Source organism: Spermophilus citellus (assembly GCF_964194105.1).
Source record: "Spermophilus citellus genome assembly, chromosome: 7".
NCBI classification, from domain to species: Eukaryota; Metazoa; Chordata; class Mammalia; order Rodentia; family Sciuridae; genus Spermophilus; species Spermophilus citellus.
The window spans coordinates 103,907,675-103,923,357 of record NC_138188.1 but is presented as its reverse complement, the minus strand read 5'-3'; the positions used below and the strand labels follow the sequence as shown (position 1 = coordinate 103,923,357).

Below are 15,683 nucleotides of genomic sequence, written 5' to 3'. Positions count from 1 at the left end.
GGATATGGAGAAAAAGAAAAGGGTTAGATAGATCACCTTCAAGACTCCATTGGTCCAGAAAGGAGCTGACAGAACCCTGTAGTCAATTATGAGTAAAATATATGCTTTTCCAAATATGACTCTGCAGCACAGTTTTTTTTTCTTTTTACTTTCAGCCAAATGATTCTTTTTCCTTTTTAAAATTTGTTCTAATTAGTTACACATGACAACAAATGCATTTTGATTCATCGTACACAAATAAAACGAACACAATTTTTCATTTATCTGGTTGTACTCAAGGTAGAGTCACACCATATGTGCAGTCATACATGTACCTAGGGTCATGATGTCCATCTCATTCCACCATCTTTCCTGCCCCCATGCCCCTTCCCCTTCCCACCCTCTGCTTTGCCCAATCACAGTTCCCTAATTCCCCCCCTCCCCATTATGGATCAGCATCCACTTATCAGAGAGAACATTTGGCCTTTGGTCTTGTGGGATTGGCTTTCTTCACTTACCATGATATTCTCCAACTCCATCCATTTACCTGAAATGCCATAATTTTATTCTCTTTCAATGCTGAGTAATATTCCATTGTGAATATATACCACAGTTTCTTTACCCATTCATCTATTGAAGGGCATCTAGGTTGTTTCCACAGGTTAGCTATTGTGAATTGTGCTTCTATGAACATTGATGTGGCTGTGTTACTATAGTATGCTGATTTAACTCCTTTCAGTATAGGCCAAGGAGTGGGATAGCTGGGTCAAATGGTGCCACACAGATTTTTTAAAGAGAGGAAAGGGCAAATGAATACACCAAGGGAGAATTCCAGGGGTCAAAGTTAGGGTGAGAAAATGCAGATGAGGGGAGAGTAAAGGAAGGAAGCAGATAGGAGCCTGGTTTGTGCAAAAAAAAGCACAAAAGAAACCTCAACAGACATGGTAGGAATTGCCAGAGAGGCAGCCCAGCTGTGGGCTGGCTTATGGAAGGCAGAAACACATGATGGGCAGATATCCTGAATTTGCTGGCTACTAGAAGTTTTTCTTTTCCACTGTATGTTTTCTCCTTCTCCTGTAGGCCTTTGGCATCAGGGGCACTAATAACTTAGAAAGTTCACCTATATTCCAAAGTAACAAAAATAGTAACAGAAGCTGCCATTGAGTGGGCACTAAATTAGGATCTTTATGCTCATCTTCTCAACAGACTTGAGGGATGGGCATTTTAACCAAAATCTGTATTTGTTTCCTACCACTTCTATAACAAATTACCACTAACTTAGTGGCTTAAAACCCCACAAAGGTATTATCTTACAGTTCCAGAGGGCAGAAGTCTTCAATGAGTCTCATGGGGCTCAAATCACTGGTGTCGTGTCAGCACAGAGCACTTTCTTAAAAGATCTAGGGGGAGAATCTGTTTGCTTCCATTTTGAGGATGAAGAAAAGGAGGCTTGGAGGGATTAGTTTGCCTAAGGTCACACTGCTAGAAGGTGCAGAAGCTGAGATTTAAACCTGGATCTGCTCTGAGGCTCCAAATCTCTTACCTAGCACTGCAGTCTACAAGTGCTGCCACACTGCCAATACTCTGAGTAGAAAAAGCAGCAGCGGGCTTGCTTCCTTGCGGATCCCAAGAACCAAGGGAACAAACATATTTTCCCTGCTTAGAAGACTCTGGTTTTGCAAATATCAGAAACACCAGACCTTTCTTCACCCACTTCTTTGGCTTTTTGTTTCCTCAGCCCTTTAACACTGCACTATATATTCACATTTCTCCCAAATCCAATGCTACAGCCATATTCTTTCCCTAAACAGGTTTTCCACTACTCCCTGGGGTCAGAATTCTTGGAAGTTAAATGTGTAATGTGAAGTCAATGGGAGAGTCAGCATTTCATAACTTGTCCTCGGTCCTTGTAGTTTAGACTAGGTTGACATTTGCTTCGATCCCCCAAAGTGACAGATGTCAAGATGTAGGCTTCTGGGAGCTCAGTGTCGTCTGGAGGCTGTGGACTAATGGTGAGTACACTGGGCCTGCACATCAGAATACCAAGGTTCAAGTCCTAGTCTTGCCTGTCATTATTGTGTGACCTTGGACAATGACCCTCTTGAGCCTCCTCCTCATTTAAAATGGGCAGAACACAACTTGTTCCCCCTACAGGATGGTCGTGATCACCAAATGAGAATGAGAGCTGCAGAAGCCATTGGTAAACTCAGATTATTTACAAATATGAGAAATTATTAATAATAGCCAGGGGCTATTTAGGAAGAGCAGAGTATTATTGAGTTAAGTTTTTGCTTTATGCACCAGAGACTTTTGGGGCATAGGAAGGAGGCTCTAATGGTGACATAGTTAAGGGTTCCAAGTTTGAAAAGCAACCTTCCATCCACTTTCCTTCTGCTCCCCACTCAGGGACTGCTTCACTGGGCAGAAATGGATGCCTTTATACACAGTTATCTATCTTTGCTTCCCTTTATTTTCCATGGTTGGCTTCATAGGGGAAAAAAAAATTCTCTGGGGTGGGGGGGGGGGGAAGTTTCCCAGTCATGCTGGGGTGTGGCGAGAGTCAGGTACCAGGCTGCACGTCCACGTGGGAGGGCCTTCTGTGCATTCCACCCGCATTCCTGAACAGTCAGCTCCCGCCCTTGGGCCTCAACCCTCTGGCTTTGGCCAGCTCTATGGCCTCTGCTCCAGACTGAGAGGGGATGCAGAGATGACCTCTGAGGTTTACTATGGGCTGGAGGCTCCTTTCTTCCTGGAAGAGAAATTATTCAGAGATGATTCTGTTCTGTTCCACCTTTCACATTCTTTTTTTTCTTAGTATCTATCTGCGAAGGGCTTCCTACACTTTACCGCAAGACTCTCCAAAACAGAAGGCACTGGAACTCTGTTACACTTACCTTTCTAGGTCCAAAGTGTGACTGTGCCTGACACATAATAGGAACTCAATTGTTTAGTTAAATAAAAAATAAAGTCAGTAAGGGCTGGGGTTGTGGCTCTGTGGTAGAGCGCTTGCCTTGAGAGTGCGGGGCCCCGGGTTCGATCCTCAGCGCCACATAAAAATAAATAAACAAAATAGAGGTATTGTGTCCAACTACAACTAAAATATTTAAAAAGTAGTAAATAAATGTTTACATGAGTGAATGGAAGGATGGGTGAATATACAACTTAGTGATTTGCCTAGAGCTTACTGCAGAAGAAGTTCGGGAGTGAGGCAAAGTAGAAAGAACGTGAGCTTTGTATACCTGGCTTTGAATCTTCGCTTTCCCACTTTATAGTTCTGGACCCCCAGGAAGTTACTAGATCTTTTTGACTTTCATTTCTACATGGAAATAGTAATACCTGGCTTCATGGGGGTACTGTGAAAATTAAATGAGAATATATGTGGAATTTTAATATAATATTAATTATATTATAATTAAAATATAATATTAATTATAGACAGTATTAATTTTTTCTTTACTCAGCTTCTTGAAGCAGACAGGCAAGAGCTGATAAACCAAGGAATGGCAAAGGCGCCCAATGTAGTGGTTTAATATTTTAAAACACAGAGCCATAGTTTCAATGGAAATATGGAAATATGATTTCAATACGGAACTCTAGTATTTAAAAACAGATCAAAATGGTGCCTCCTTGGATGGGACAAAAGTGCAGTAGGGAGCCTGGGATCACAGAGGATCCCCTCACCAGGTATACATTCTTAAACCACATGGCAAGTTCCACAGTGGAAACTGGGGATCTAGAACTAATAAAAAAGAAAGTTGCACTCAGAACTAATTACTGATCTTAAAAAGCAGTTACCCACAATAGCTAAGCTATAAAACCAATCTAAGTGCCCTTCAACAGATGAATGGATAAGGAAAATGTGGCATAGATACACAATGGGATATTACTTAGCCATGAAGAAGAATGAAATTATGGCCTTTGCCGATAAATGGACAGAGAAGATTGTGCTAAGTGAAATAAGCCTATCCCAACACACAATAAAGGGGGAGGGGAGGAAAGAATAGAAGTTCATTGGATTAGACGAAGGAGAATGAAGAGAAGGAAGGGGAGATGGGAATAGGAAAGACAGGAGAATGAATTGGACATAACTTTCCTATGTTCATATATGAATGCACAACCAGTGAAACTCCTCATCATGTACAACCACAAGAATGGGATCCTAATCAGAATAAGTTACACTCCGTGTATGTATAATATGTCAAAATACACTCTATGTCATATGTACCTAAAAAGAAGAAGAAGAAGAACAAAATAGCAATTATCCAAGGACTTCCAGGATACCTAAGAGTGAAGCTGGAAGGCCCTGGTCACAGTGTGGAAGCTGACATTATATAGTCTCTGTGTCAAGAGACTCCCATTCAGTGGAGGACATCTTCCTGGAAAACTGCTTCCCTCAAACACAAGATGGAGGACTGACTCTCTAGGAAGGGTTGCTGGTACACCAAAGGAAAGGTGACATGATTTCTGTTAGGGCCAATAATGCTTGTGCATGAGGGCAGACCAATGAACATTTTTAGGTTAAAAAATAAAAACTTAGTGAACTTCCACATTGATAGATATTAAAAAAACAAAGACATTATGAGTTTGCTTGCCTTTCCAGAGAGGGACAGATATGAAGAAAGCACAAAAGGCAAGGACAACAGGGCCCTGCTCTCCATACACACAGAATGTAAATCTGTTCTCTAGGCCTGGGAGAAGTTGTGCCTCTTGAGTTTTGTCTTTGCTGGCCTGGTCAGGAAATATTGTAAGGAACACCGTGGGAAGGTTCATTTTATGCATTAGCTGGGCTTGAATATGGTACCCAGGTTTTTGGTCAAAGAGCAGTCTAGGTATTGCTTTGAAGATATTTTTTTGAGAAGCAATTAACATTTAAGTCAGTAGACTTTGAATAAAGTAGATTACCCTCCATAATAGGGGGGCAGGGGTTTCTCTGGTCAAAGGAAGCCTTAAGACCAAACATTGATGTTTCCTAAAGAAGCAGCAGTTCTGGCTCATGAGTGCAACGTAGAAGGTCTGCATGAGTTGTCAATCTGCAGATTTCAGACATAGAGAGCAGCATCCACTCTTCCCGAATTTTCAAACTGCCAGCCAGCTGTATAGATTTCAGATGCATTGGTCCCCAAAATCACATCAGCCAATCCTTCAGATAATTCTCTTTCTCTAGATACAGATAGATAGATGACAGATGATAGGATATATCTCTATATATCTATATACATATCCAGACATATCTAGGTGTATACACACACACACACACACACACACACTTCCTATATGTACATATATATGTATTTTCTATTGGTTCTGTTTCTGTGAAGAACCTTGTCTAATGCACTCTCCTGATTTGGATTGATTATGGTTTTGATAGAAGCCAAAATTATCACTCTCTGGTGTCTCTGAGACCATTTTACCCCTTCCAGTTTCTACTGCCAGCTGATAGTTTCTGGTTCGAATGAACTCAACAACTTCCTTATCCATTCCATGCAATGCTTTTGGAGTGAACTTTCCTCAAACAATCCTATAGAGAGCATGGAAGTTCCATTGACTGGGGCAACATGTTTTTGGGGGCAAATTGAATTATTGTAATCATTTCCTGATTTTAGAAAAAAATTATTGAGCAACATTTGTGATTTTAAGAATTTTCCTCTCATAAATTTTCTTAAATCTTGGGCGCTGTTACTACCTGTTTATATTAGATCTAGTTTGAGGCACAAAGTAGGCTCGTGATCTGCTTCATTATTTTAAACTTAGTATATCAACACTTGGTGGTGTTACACAAAGATAAGCAAGAGTTTCACGTGCCAGTCACTAAATCAACCTTGAGATCCACTGTCCTAATACACAGCTCTGGCTTTATTTCACTCCTTTGCTTAAAAACCTCCAAGGCTCATTGTACCCTAAATTCAAAGGACTGTCGGAGATTGCTGTCTCTTTACCTATATGCTCAGCCACTGGCTCCTTCACTTCCTACTACCAGGTGACTTCACTTGTCCACCCATTCTCTGTTATTGACCAATCTCTTCCAATTCAAACTTGCTTCTGTTCTATTCCAGTGCATTCAAATTTGAGAACTTCTTTTCTGCTCCTGGAGACAAACCAATTACCTTCCTTTCCTTGTTTCTACAGTATTTGGGCAGACCCAACCATTTCATTCTTCTAGTCAGTGGCAGAGAGGATGGACAACCTAGGAGATTAAGTATGAACTTCTTAGCTGTGTTCAGGATGCACCACCCAGTTCCAAGTAGCCTCCCTGCTCCCCTTGCGTCCTGAGCATGCCTCCAGGGTGAACTTGGTTGTTCCTCCCTTTGGAATCCCTTCCTTTTCTTCCTCTTGGATTCTCTGCCATCTCTAAAGCCCAACTGAAAAACCTCTTCTACTACCCTTGTCCAGAGTTACCAATTCTTCCCTAGATACTCTCTCTGTCCTTGGCAAACAGGTTTCCTGGGGAGTTAATCTAGGTCCTGTTTGTGGACATGTGTGTTTGACTTTTCTCCCCCCTATCCTCTTGCCACAGCAAGCTAGCCCAGTGCTTTGTTATCTCTCTTCCTTACTCAAGTTTGTTTAAAGAATTTTCCTCTCATAAATTTTCTTAAATCTTGGGCGCTGTTACTACGTGTCTATATTAGATCTACTTTGAGGCACAAAATAGGAGAACCCACAAAGGAGCAGATTTTTGTACATTAAAAAAATCCAATTTGATAAAGAATTATATTGAAAAAGCAAAAATATAAACCCTGTAAATAGGTTGAATGCCACACCTAAAAGTCAATAACTATATTCTTAGTTTATTTTGTCTTACTAAAGTTTGTAATTTAGGGAAAAATTAAAGTGTCTTTTATTCCAGGGCCATTATTGGTCATGTGCCCATTAATTGCATAATAGATTATCTTCTTCTCCTTCTTTTTCTTCTACTGGGGATTAAACCCAGGTGAGCCACATTCCCATCCCTTTTTATTTTTGATTTAGAGACAGGGTCTCACTATGTTGCTTAGGACCTCACTAAATTGCTGAAGTTGGCTTTGAACTTGAGATCCTCCTGCCTCAGCCTGCCAAGCTGCTGGGATTCCAGGATTGCACTACTGTGCCTAGCTACTTTCTTCCTTTTAAGATAATAAGATTCCACCTCTATTTATGTCTTTTTAACATTAAGAGAAAGTCCCAATCCCCTGCCCTTGAGCTTGCTTTTTATCTTAGAAATTAAGTCAAAGGAAAAAGCCTTCTACCCTTTCCCTCTACTCAAAATCTTCCTTACTCTTCACCCTAATATGGAAATGCCACAATTACAGAATCACTGCTTTGCTGCTGATTAAAATACAAATACATTCAGAAGACACGCATGGAGTCTCATTAGCCACCAATGTCAACGCCTCTTTGGGAATGATTTTATCAGATCCCTCATATTTATGTTCAAAGGGAGAAGGAAGAAGGCAGAAGGTAGCCGAGACCTAAATTGAAGATTAAAGGCATGGGTGTGTCTCTGTGTGGTCAGAGACTGACTCCTGGTGATGCGAGGCACCCTCCCTTCTTGCCTTCCCTGTTAGTCCATGGTATGCTGGGGCTGTTTCAAATATGTGGTCTTCTGCCTCTTTTTCCTGTTATTCTAATACAACACTTCCCTCACGTATATTAGGTTTTGTTTCTTTTTTACCAGGCAGGCTAGAAAGGGACTAGTGACTTTTAAAATAATGGGAAGTGACCATGGTGGACAGAAAGCAGAGAAGTGACTGTCCACTTTAGAAATGATACGCCACAGACTGAAGTGAGCAACTCGCCCTAAATGTTTTCCCTGCCAAGGAATAGCCCCCGTGAACCCCACCCTGTGAAAAACTTCCCAGTGACCTGGCACCACGATGATTTACTAAAATTGCTCAATACCCTGGGAGTTCCTTTGCTTTGAGAAGGGTGGATTTTTAAAAGGCTATCTATGTATTTCTTTTTTTTTCTTATACTTTCATTCAGTTTGTTTTCTTATACAGATTATTCACATCCAGGGTGTTGAGGTTTCCAGACACATTGAATAGATCTAAAAACAATTGCTCACTAAACAAACCAATTCTTGAAGCAGCAGAAGAAGAAGTGAGACTCACCCACCAAGCATGAGATCATTTTTTTTCAAGTTCATTACCTCTTTTCCTCACCCAAGTTTGTTGCAGCAGAGATCACGCAAACCACACCTCAAACTCTACTCATGCTAGAGAAATTTGGATTAACCAAAGAGTAAATAAATAAATGGGAAATAGGAGAGGGAGGGAAAAAAAAAGAATCACAATATGCCGTTGTCTTATCCTTAACCCTGAAACCTAGGACAAGGGCAAATAATTGTATACAAAAGTGGGTGTGAAGATTTCAGATCAGAACAATTTACAAGTCTGCTTAAACCTGACAACGATGAAAAGGGAAGCTTATTTCCATGGTGTGATACCCACAGCTCACAGTATACGTGAGTTTTGTTGTGTTTTATTTTTCTTACTTTACAGCTCTCTCAACTTGCTTTGACCTATATGGTAGCTAGAAGCTACATGCGACTAAAGTCAAATAAATTCACCTCAATAGAGGAAAAAAAATCAGTTCTTTAGTTCTCTGGCTACATTTCAAGCACTCCACAGGCACATGTGGTTAGTAGCTGTTGCCTACAGCATTTCCATCATCATGGAAAGTTCTACTGGCCATCCGTGCTCTGGATTTCTGGTGCTCCCTGTGATGGTTGTAGTCATCCACCCACCAGAAATCAAGAACTAAGATGTAAGCAATGGCTCAGTGCCCAGAGGTGTGGGCAATGCCATTGGGATGCCCAGGTCCAGGGCAGGAATATAGTGGAGATCCTAGGGGGCCGTGAGATCAGGGCGATGTGGTCTCTGTCCCAGTTAAGCAATGGTGGCCTATCAGGTTTGTGCATGGGCTGCGTGGCCATCAGGCCCAGATTCCAGAGCAGGGTACTACAGATTCTAGGGCTGATTGGTATTTGGTCTGATTAAGAATGTAAGCAGGAGAGGTAAAAAGGAAATGCTGGTTTTTTTTTTCTTTAACTAAATGGTATCTAAGTTCCTCTTTATTTCAAAAAGTCTAAGCATCCTTCCCAGGTAGTTTAAACAAACAAACAAACAACAACAACAACAACAACAACAAAAATCTGGTTAGTTGATTTTTAAGCCTATTTTAGCAGAAAACAAAACAGTCTGTTGTCAGCAAAAAGCAAAATAAGAATTATTATTACTTTTTGATATCAAGTTTAATCAAAAGAAAAACTATTTCCTCACAAAGTTTGAAAACTACAAAACCGAAGTTTTATTTATAATACAAATATACATAAATACATATATACATAAAACTTGAATTATTTTATGTTGTGTTTTTGAACTTCACTGAGTCAAGAAATGGTCAATAAACATTGTCTTCAATTAAAAAATATATTAAAATTAATACAAATTCTTAAATGTCTTAAAAATCTTAAAACTAGTTAGAAGTAGAATTTGAGACTTATAACACAAACAAAATAGTACTAGCATTATTTGAAACTTGCATTTTGTGTAAGAATGTTAGGACAAAAATATATTTTGGACCTGTGGATCCTAAATAAGATCAACGAATTGCTGAAGTGTAAAGAATAAATTACGCAAAAATAACATTGTTTAGGTAAGCTTATCTGTTGAATTATGTCAACCAAAATGTATATTGAACAGAACTGTTTTCAGAGAAGCACCATGAATAATTTGCCCCACAAATCCCATTACTAGTTGGCAAGACCAAATGATTTCTAACAAGATCAGGAAACTCTCTCTCACCTAGGCTATGAGATATATTTTTAAGAAAGAACATGACCGTTTCCTTAGATATTCTTTTGTTTTTCTGATTCCACAAGAAAGTTGTGGAGGAGGAGGTCTACAAAGGCTAGGTCCATCAGAGAGTTAACCAGGAGCCCGAGGGTTCCTGAGGAAATTTGAAGTTGGAATCAGGAGAGCTGAAGAACATCCCTAGGACTTTGGTCTCAGTTCTGACAACAGGCCAAAGATATCAAAGGTTTCAGGAGAGCAATTTGTACAGTTCAAAATAAAAGAGATCAGAACAATTACAATACCCTAAATTACAAAAGTAGCAGGTTCTATTAATCAAGAATGTAACTTCTTTCCCTTTCTCTAGTAGATGGCTAACTTCGTTCCCAGGAAAGTTAATCAACTGTGGAGGGTGCAGACGCTTCCCACAGGGCAAGGGGGTACTCACAGAGCTGCCACCTCCTTCCGGCACTGCTGGGCTCTGCAGTCCTCACCAGCCCAGGGTGCTTTGCTAGCCTGCAGCGATTCTTTAAACCTCCGGTCCAGGGGAAGGATGGTCTGTGATTGGGAGGAGGCATCTCACATGGGCTGAACCTGATGCTGCCTGAACCTGCCTGGCAGAGAGGCAGGGAGTGACAGGAAGCTCACTTGGTAGATTTCTGCTGCCTTGGAATGTGTGATTGAGGGATCCCGGGAAGCATCTTGACACCTTGACAGGGTTTAGCTTATCACTTGGATTCCTCCTAAATCTGGACTTTATTCCTCAAATACAAACTCAGGGTTTTGTTTTTGTATTTGGTACTGGGGTTCAAACCCAGGGGCATTCCACCACTGAGCTGCATCCCAGCTCTTTTTATTTTTTACTTTGAGACAAGGTCTTGCTAAATTGCTGAGGCTGGCCTCAGATTTGTAATCCTCTTGTCTCAGCCTTCCCAGTCACTGGGATTACAGGCATGTGTCACTGTACCAGGCTTGTTTTTTATTTGTATTTGATTTGTTTTTGTTAGTGTGGTTGATCATTACTTCTGTCTTCAGGTATTAAAAGACCTGTTAGTCCTTACTTCTCATAATGAGGCTGAGACTTTTTACCTGTATAGGGTTGTGTCCATTTTCAGTTTCTTCAAATGCTACAGTGGGGGGAGTGGAGATAGGTAGTATAGAGATAGTAATTGCCTAACTTATGCTCACACTGTGAGTGGTCCAAAGACTAACCAGGAGCAAGAGATGTATCTGAAAACAGATTCAGAGAAATTTAGCAAAGAGAAAGGCTCCAGTAAGTATCTGATGATGTCCAACTCCTCCCTCCCTTTCTCGCTGCTTCCCTTTCCCCCTTCTTTCTGGAGCTATCCTGTGTCAGACCCAGCCCTAAGGATATTACTTTTTAATGGGCTTATAGCATATCACAATATACCACTGTGCTAATTTAACCTGGTGTTAGTAATAGGTAAGGGCTATCATGTAAGAATTATGAAATGCTTTAATTAACAGACTTGGGAGTTCCTTGAGGGTCAGAACCATCTGTCACAGTTTAGGTTCTTCAGGAGCAGACTCTGAGACAATTTACTGTGCCATATATTTATTAGGGAGTGCCCTGAAATTAGCACCCTTGGAAGGGAGAAGGAAGAAATAGGACTGGGCAGAGAAAAGTCCAGGGGCAATATACGTAGGGCAGCTTCAGGCAACCCCCACCTTTAACCTCTGGAGGAAGATGCCCTGTTGGAGTTCTGCCTTGGGCCTCTCCATGATCTGTCCTTAAAATATGAGTCACCCTTGGAAGGAAGCTTTCTGTAGCTGAGACAATTCCTGATGGGGACTGACAACTGGGGGTACCAGTGATGCTAGTCATGAGGCAACAAGTTCCCCCTTGAAGGGGACGGTGTGAACCATCTCTGTGTCCATCACAATGCCCAATTCTCCTTTAACTCTCCAGGGCCTGTTTAGATAAATTATGGTAATTCACACAATAGAATTCTAGGCAATAATTAAAAATGATGCCATAGCCAGGCGGCAGGAGGACCATGAGTTCAAAGCCAGTCTCAGCATCAGTGAGGCACTAAGCAACTCAGTGAGACCCTGTCTCTAAATAAAACACAAAATAGAGCTGGGAATGTGGCTCAGTGGTTGAGTGCCCCTAAATTCATTCCCTGTACCCCCCCAAAAAATGCCACAGAAAAATATTTAATGCCATGAAATGAATTTGGTTATTTATTTAACAAATATTTGTTAAATAAATAATAATAAATATTTATGATAATATATTATAAACTTATGATGTGCCAGGCACTATTTTAGTCGCTAAATTAAAAAAAAAACACTTTTAAAAATAGTTTCTGTGATTTAGGCTGAGGATATAGCTCAGTTGGTAGAGTGCTTGCTTCACATGCACAAGGCCCTGGGTTCAATCCCCAGCACCCCCTAAAAAATATTTCTGTGATTTGACAAATTTTAATTTAAAAAAAAAGAAACATAAGTTATTAAGAGCATGTGTTCTTGTGGAATCTTTGTGATGAAGTAGCAGGAAGTAAACAAGGGCAAGTTTCCATTCATGCTTGAGGCATTTTCTGTTCTATTTCTAGGATTATGTAGGGAAAAAATTGAAAGTTTTGGAAATCTTTTCAAAATAGATTGGGTAAGCATAAAAGCCAGTAACCAGAGACAAGGGACTATCTGGGAAAGTAAAGTTAGTCTTCAGATAATTGCAACTGATGTGAAATTTCAAGGCCTTCATGTGGAGGTATGACAGGTTTATTTTTCCAATAATTGATTTCTAACTCTGCTCTGCTACGCCCTCCATTTCCTCTGGCTGCTGACTCCCTCAATCACTTCTTACCTGAATTCCAGAACTCATCAGTGAATTATCATTGTGAAAACTCTCAGTTCTGTTAGAAAGACTTGGGATATTTTCTATCACCACAATTTAAACTGGAAACTCCAGTGGTTTGGCAGGAAAGGGGAGAGCAGTTTTTCTCTCTAATAATCCCTTGCCATGTCCCTGAATGTGCTCCTCTGAGAGGTAAACACACCCTCGTCTTGTTCCGACAGGACCATAAGAGGCTGCTTTTTGTTCCTTCCTGTGGGTCCTTCACTTCGCAGCTCACTACTAGCGGCACTGTGGAGGGGTTCAGGACTGGTTAATGAGAGTTCTCACTGAACCCAACCAGCTCCCCTGGGCACCAGAGGGGGTTCTGCCCCCTCCTTTGGTTTGTAGCCATTCTGTACCCTCCAGTCTCCCACCTACACTCCCATGCCCCTGTTCTCAGGCTTAATCCATTTTCTACACACTGTAGGAACCTGGATCTAAAGAGGTATGCCTGCCCCATCTGCCTGGCTGTACCACCATCACCACCAGCCTCCAACATGTTCCTTCTGGGTTGTAGTTCTGAGGCAGGTTAGCAAACCTGGTGACTAATGTGGTATCTAACTGGGCTAAGAGATGTTGGTCCTGTACACACCCTCAAACTTTTCAATCTTTTCTTTGAAGCAAGAAACCACTGGCCTGTTTCTCTTCATGAACACTGTTTTCCCTAACCAGATCCCTTGCTTCAGGTCTACTTTCTTATGGGGGAGGGAGACATCTGCAGTGCACACTGGGTGGCAGAATGTCTGGAAGGTCCTTCCTTTCTGGAAGCTCTCTGAATGAGGAATGTGGGTTAGTTAATGCCTTTTGTTCTCCCTAGTCACCACCTTCAGGAAGACTTCAAATCATAATGTTATCTAGCATGTTATCAGTACTTAAAGTCCCAGGGATGTCATATTTCCTCTTCCCAACAGCCCTGTGAAGAATGTACTATTGTTCACTCCATTTTATAGATGATGGGATTGAAAATTGAGGATGTCAACTGCCCTTGGTTGCAGAACTATTTAGAGGTAAGACCATTACTGACCTGTCCCCATAGCCTGTTGGAGTGTAATGAGATGATCAGTGTAACTCTTAAAATGGTATTAAAATTTTAAGTCACTAATGTGATTTCCTCCCACTATTAACTGCTTACTTATAGAAAATAGAATATTTTTCTAGGACAGGTAAGAAGACATCTTTTGCAAAATTTGCTGAAGAATAGGTAGCTCTGCCAGAGGACTCAGGCTGCCTGCAGCGTAGACCAGCTTACTCACCTGAGCTCAGCTTCTCTTTTAAAAACAGCAATCAAACCTACCAACATTGCGCTTGATGTGCCCATGTCTACCCAATTCCTTAAGGCCTCCCCAAATCACTTTATCTCCTACTGGGTTTGCTTTCTTTGCAAATTTCCCCCAAATGTATAATCTTCTTTCATAACCTTTTTTGGTTTGTTTTTTAAATATATTTTTTAGCTGTATTTGGTACAATATTTTTATTTAGTTAGTTAGTTAGTTTGTGCTGAGGATCAAACCTAGTACCTCACACATGCAAGGCAAGTGCTCTACCACTGAGCTACAGCCCCAGCCCCTTTCATAACCTTTTAAAATAAACTTTTTAGAGGTATACCTGAGGATGTTGTATATGCCTTACATTTTGGATCTCAGAGGTTACAAGCAAAACCAACACTGATCTCAGTATCTAGAGATACTGATCAACTGGTTTGTTTTCATCTACTGGGCACCATACATCTTCAACCAAATTCATTCTTGCCTCATTCTCACCACTTCATTGAAACTTCTCCTCGAGTGCAAATAACCTCTCTTCTGCCAAATTCAGCAAAACTCCTCGGTCTTCATTTACTCAGTTACTTAACTGTGATTGATCAGCTGCCTGCTCCATCCATGCACTTCTTCCATTTTTTGGTTTCCAAAATATCATATTCTCTTCTTAGTCCCTGCTCTTTTTGCCTCCTTGGCCTGATGTTGTAAGGCGCCAGGCCTTGGGTCTAGCTCTCAGTCCCTCCCACCCCCCACTTTGGTCATACTTTGTGTTGTTGGTGCCTTTTAATTATGCGTAATAGTGAGATTTGTTGTTACACATCTGTACATGCCATAGTATGACAATACAATTCTGTCAGTGTGGCTCCCCTGTATTTCCCCTTTCCTTTCCCTCGCCCCCTGCCCCTAGCCCCAGTCCCTTTTCTGTTCTCTGCTGGTCTCCTTTCCAGTTCTCAGTTCTGAGCCTCCCTCTGCACATCCATCAGAAGGAGGCAGCCCCATCTCTTCACTCTTTTCCACAGGGCTCCATTAGACATTCAGAAAGATAAAGCAACACTGTCAGACTGAAGGGGAATAGTAAGTTTACAAGTTCTTATAAACACCGTGGTGCTTCTGTGTGTCATCGTACCCTGACCCCGCAAACTTCTTTCCTTGACCATCCATTTTTTAAAAACACTGAATTAAATTGTGGCCTTTCTTGATTCTCTCTCTCTCTCTCTCTCTCTCTCTCTCTCTCTCTCACTGTATGTATGTATGTATGCATGTATGTATGCATATATATATTTTAAAACTTTTGTTTATTAGATATTGAGTGTGGAAGATTTTGTGATAGTTTAAATCCACTCTTTTCATCAAAAACATTGAGGATTTTTCAGAACGAAAGTCAGGCTTTGTTTCTTTCCTTAACAGTTCAGTGGCTTCCTCTGTACTCAGCATATGGTCCAAGAGCCTTGCCATGGCTTATAAGTTGCTTGAGTACGGACTCCATCTTCATTAAGCGCTATGTTCACCCATCGTGTGCTCCAACTGCATAGCTTTGGCAATTGCTGTTGTTTGCAGTGGAAGCCCCTTCCTGCCAGCTGCTGCCCAGGCTGCCTCTCCTGATCCATCAGGAGCAGCACCTCTGTCACGCCCCCTGTCGGAGAAGCCTTTCCTGGTTGCCCCAAAGTACCTTCAAGCATCTAAAGTACTCTGTCCTCTCCACTCCAGTTGCTTTTTCTCACAAAAAATGTTTTATTTCCTTCTCCAAAGGAATCAAAATCTGCTCTTATTTATTTGTTGTCTTTTCTTCCTTGCCTGTGAGGAATCACCCAAAGT

The 15,683-nt window shown here is 41.1% G+C and overlaps 1 protein-coding gene across 1 annotated transcript in view; it reads right to left on the bottom strand.

Annotated features, from left to right (window-relative positions):
• UPK1B (uroplakin 1B) overlaps positions 1–10,228 on the bottom strand; it is a gene marked incomplete at its 3' end in the record, with an annotated part of 29,172 nt that extends 18,944 nt beyond the window's left edge. The window contains exon 1 of the mRNA XM_081302406.1: positions 10,198–10,228. The remainder of the gene's footprint in view (positions 1–10,197) is intronic.
• Between the last annotated feature and the right edge of the window lie 5,455 nt (positions 10,229–15,683).